Here is a 4,859-nt window from a genome sequence, read left to right as displayed (position 1 = left end):
AAAGGTGCACGGAACACACAGGAGGTTCCAACCTCCACTCTGACCTTACGGGATGTGGCGGCAACTTGACCTTCCTTTCTTCATTAATTTCTAGACAACAGATCGACAAGGAGAATCCAGGAAAAGCTAAGCACTGGGAACGTTGTTAATTTTATCCTTTCCTTGTAATCCCTACAGTTGAAAAGGATCCTTCCTTCACCTCAATTTAAGAAAATACCTAATAGTCCGGCTGGTGGGGCTCAGTGGTTGAGTGTCGTCCCACGAACACCCATGAACCAGGAGGTCCGGGTTCGATTCCTGGTCAGGGCACATGTCCGGGTTGTGGGCTCGATCCCACGTAGAGGGCTTGCAGGAGGCAGCCAATTATCATCAATTGCTCTCTCATCATTGGTGTTTCTACCTTCCTGTCCCTTTTCCTTCCCCCCTCTCTAAAAATTAACTTAAAAGAATATTAAAAAAGAAAACACCTAATTTTTAGATCACTTCAATCACTTTCTAGGCACATTAAACATTTTTGTTCTGCTTCCTTCCACCTACCACCCATTCATCATCCATCCATCCATCCATCCATCCACCCATCCATCTATCCATCCATCCATCCATCCACCCATCTATCCATCCACTCATCTGCTTCTCCATCCGTCCGCCCACCGCCCGCTAAGCATGGGGTCCATACTATGACTCGGTCTTTCTCAAAGGGAAGGCACACGTCTTGCCTCCACTGAGTGGAAGAGGGAGATGCAAGCATAACCACACCAGAAGGTAGGAAACAGGTCAGTAGAGGGAGAAGAGATTCTTCGATGAGCCCATGAGTTGCAACAATCCAACCTCAAACACCACATATTTCACAGAACAAGCACAGCGCCATCGAGTGTGGTTCGCCAGCGCCTCGTCAAGGGTTTCTGTGGCCGGGATGGGGCCGCCTGTCTCGCTGCTGTCTCCCCTGGAGGAACACTCTCCCGACAGGGCTAGTGATGCTTCATGGGGTTGGCTGTCACAACAACAGCCCAACGCTTACGCTCACGTGGCATTTCTATGTCCACGACCCAGATCTTCATGTAATTCATTCCACAGCATGGCACCTGGGCAAGCTCATTTTCACCAGAAAAACTGGAAACCTCATTGCCTATTGGCCCACCTTCCCAGTGACTTATGAAATATTGACCTACACAGCCCGGTAGTGACCCACGGGGCCTGGAATTAATACTTCTCATTGAGGGAAACGTCTGCTTGGTTTCTGCCTCCCCATCAATATTCTATAGCAAAACATCTTCCAATTCCACGGCACTGAAGTAAACAGAAGTTTTTACTAGGCGCCGTGCCAAAGAACCTCTGGAAGTGAAAATTGATTCTATCTGCCGGCGCATTGATCCACTTGCTTATTACCGCCCCAAAGAGATTTATCGTACGCGTTGCCCTAAAAAGCGAACAAAGTAACTGAAAGCACACCTGCGCCTCCCCCCAAGTGTGGGGGACGTGGCAACCTTGCCGGGCGGTCGGGGAAGTGAGCCAGGTGTCACCATTGCTGAAGACATTTGCTGTTTGACAGAAGTCCATCATGAATTCTCTCCTAAAATAAATGACTGATGAAATGTATACACGTTGGGTTTATTTACTACGAACTATCCCGTAGCGGACAGGTGAGCAGTGGCTTCCTACTGAGAGGAACGTGCTGTGGGATTTTGGATCTGTTCTGCAGGGGGTGGGGGTGGCCCTTCCCACAGCCATCGTTGGTGGGCCTGTTCTCCATCATGTCCCCGTGTTGTCTAGTTGCTGGGACAGGACCAATGGGGCGAAGACCCCGATGATCCATTGGCCCTCTTCCCCCTCAGCATCCTGCCCTGGGTGACAGCACGGACTTAATATCTTTACGTCAGTGACCCCCACATCCATGTCTCTAGCCCAGAACTTCCCCCAGAATGTCTAGAGCTAAGTTTCGGGAGGCCCTGAGAGCTGTGCCTGTATAGTCCACGGGCCCTGAAAGCCAGTGTTTCCAAAATGGAGCCCATCACGGGGGAGGGTTCCCGACCTTATTGGATGGCACCACGTCAGAAGGCTCTTCCCGCAGTTTCCGCTCCCAGCGGCGGTCTCTTCGCTCGTAGGCCTGTATTCTATTCGTACGAAGGAGGACATGGCTGAGGAAACCTTTCCGTTCTGCCCTGAACTCCTTGGACATATTCCCACCCCAGCTCCTGGGACATTAGATTGTAACGCTCGGTGCACCGCGGTCCCCCTGGCTGTCAGTGATTCCGCACAGGACATACGCTTGTCTGTGGTGGAGATCACTGAGGGAAAGTTGAATCTGTGCAGCTCACTGGCTGCCAGACCTGGATTGGACATGTTAGTCATGTCATCTCCCCGAGACCTGCGCTGCCCACCTCATGGGGGAGCTTTGGGAAACCCAATGTGGTCACGTGGGGGAGGTTCCTGTGGGTTACTTTTACAGTATCACGCAGACATATGCTATTGTTCAGAAGCCATGGATTTCTTTCTTACTAACCTTTACAGTTTTGTATGCATCGGTGTAATAAACGTTTTATGGTGGATTCGATCCATTCTTCTTTGTGTTTATTATTATAGCCCCGTATAAATGCCAAATGCTAGTTAATTTACCAAGAAGACAGGGTGGCTTCCCTTGATGTCATGGAAACGGAGCTTGGAGCGTCTTCACATCGGCTCGGGGCTCACCCGGCCCAGCTTCTGAGAAGGATTCTAATCTCCTTCCAGCGGGGAGCGTGGAGTGGCTTCGCGCCATGTCGCGGGCAGCTCACTTTGCCTTGAGGATCTCAGGGTTGCCAGTGAGCGGGACGTGTTGGCCCGGGTCATCCTAAGCATTGCTCCAGCCTCGCCTTCGCCTCCACACACAGAGCATCAGGCCCTCCCGCTCCTTCCTGAGTCATTCCTTTCAAAACTGCTCGTCTCGGTTTTTGCAAAAGCCAAGTGTGAAGAGGTGACCTAATTGGTGGCATTTTTTGCTGGTGCGCCCGATTGTTCTCCGTCATCACAGTGATCACATGGACAAGATTTCTCCAAACCTGGCCCTTCTGGGGCAGGACCAGCAGCCACCCCTCCACACTGGCTGCCCGGGCGGGGAGAAGGCTGCGGCCCCGTTGCTGGAGGCGGGCCGTGTCTGCCGAGGCCGTCTTATGAAACTAGGGCACGCTTTGCATGAAACCCCATTTTCAAACCGAAACCATGAAAAAAAATGGTGGTTCGGTGTGGTTTGTACTCAAAACCAGGTGAAGCTTTGTGGTTCAGCCACGCTTTGACTGAAGCCAGAGAGGAGGGAGCCCACTGGGTTTGGCTGGGTCTTGATTCACGTCTCATGTTCCACGTGGTTCTGTTTCCCAGTCCTGAAATCTGGGGTCCCGATGAAGGGGGAAGAGGAGTGAAGTGAAGGTGGCCTGCGGTGGGCACGGATGAGGACAGCGGTAGCGCAGCCAGGGCCCTGCCACTCGGGTCGTCAGCTCCTGTGTCCTCTCAGCGCCCCTCCTGGAAAGGATCCCTCACACTCAGCAGTTCCCTGGGGTTTCCTCCCAAGGGGCAGACGTGTGAACCCCATCCTGACACAGGAGAGCCCGTTCTACTCCTGGTTTGTTCGAATAGACCCATTCACAGATCTCTTTTTCCAGGTCAGCCATGGAAATGTTGGGGCAAACATTTGAAGCAACAGACTGTGACAATCCACGCGTGTGGATTTACTTAACACGATTTCTAGTTCTAGTTCTAGTTCTAGTTCTAGTTCTAGTTCTAGTTCCCTCGAAATCAGACCACGTTCTGCCCTTCAAGAGCTTTTAACTTGGGGAAGGAGCCACAATATACCCCCAGACCCTGCTCTGTGGTGGGAAGGGCTGACGCCACCGGGCTGTCCAGTTGGCGAGTAGGACGAGCACAGTGGCATTGGCACCTCCGCGGGCAGGCGGGCACGGGGTTGGTGGGAAGGAAGGAGGAAGAGTCCTGGTGGGGAAAGGGCGGTTGAAGTACTGAAGTGAGAGTTTATTGGTTGGACTGAGGCCATAGAAAAGGATTTGAGAAAAACGGCTTTGGAAGGAGAGGCTGGTACTGCATCTCCGCGGGTCTCCCCTGTCTGGCCAGGGAGGTGTGTTCTCCCTGGAGCGAGGAGCCAGGGAGCGTTTTTGAGTTGACAGTTGACAAAATCAGGGCCAAACGCAGGCAAAAGCCTCGGCTTTCCCTCGGAAAGTGACTCAAGTCTCCATGAAAATTCAGACAAGGGGAAAAAAAAAGAAAAGCAGTAACTGGTCTTTGGGTAAAAAGAAATCACTGAAGAAAAGCTAATCATCCTTATACAATATGAGCTCAACAACCAGATCTGCTTGAAATTACAGACTAACACCAAGTTCTCGCTTGAAATTTGAAGTTAGCATGTGCGAGCACACGTCTTGCATGAATGTACTGTCGAATGCCTGCTTCCCCAAATTTAAACATTTCTACGAATACACGGAATCCTACTTTATTGTTATAATGACCCCTCCCCCCACCCAGGAGGAATGTAACTTAAACGCTCCCTAATGGGAGAGAGGAAATAGTAAGGAGTAAGACTTGATGGGTGGGATTGCGTTTTGGGGGTTCACAAGCCAGTGTGATATCTACGACCCATTTTTGTCCCTTAGGCACAGTAGCAACTCCATTGGGAATACACGACACAGACCTGAGCTCGCCCTGCGTGGAGCCTGAGGGACACAACGGGAGCTCTGGGAGTCTGCTTCACAGGAGGAGGGACGGACAGAATCCCCAAGCCCAACAGGCCGGCAGCAGGCAGAGGTGGCACCGGAAAGGCGAGCTGCAGGTCAGAGCCCAGAGAACCCTGGGGAGGGTCATGGGAGAGCGACGGCCAGCCA

The sequence above is a fragment of the Myotis davidii genome, unplaced genomic scaffold (assembly GCF_000327345.1).
Source record: "Myotis davidii unplaced genomic scaffold, ASM32734v1 scaffold170, whole genome shotgun sequence".
Taxonomy (NCBI): Eukaryota; Metazoa; Chordata; class Mammalia; order Chiroptera; family Vespertilionidae; genus Myotis; species Myotis davidii.
The sequence above is the reverse complement of the archived record's forward strand: the minus strand, read 5'-3'. Positions refer to the sequence as shown.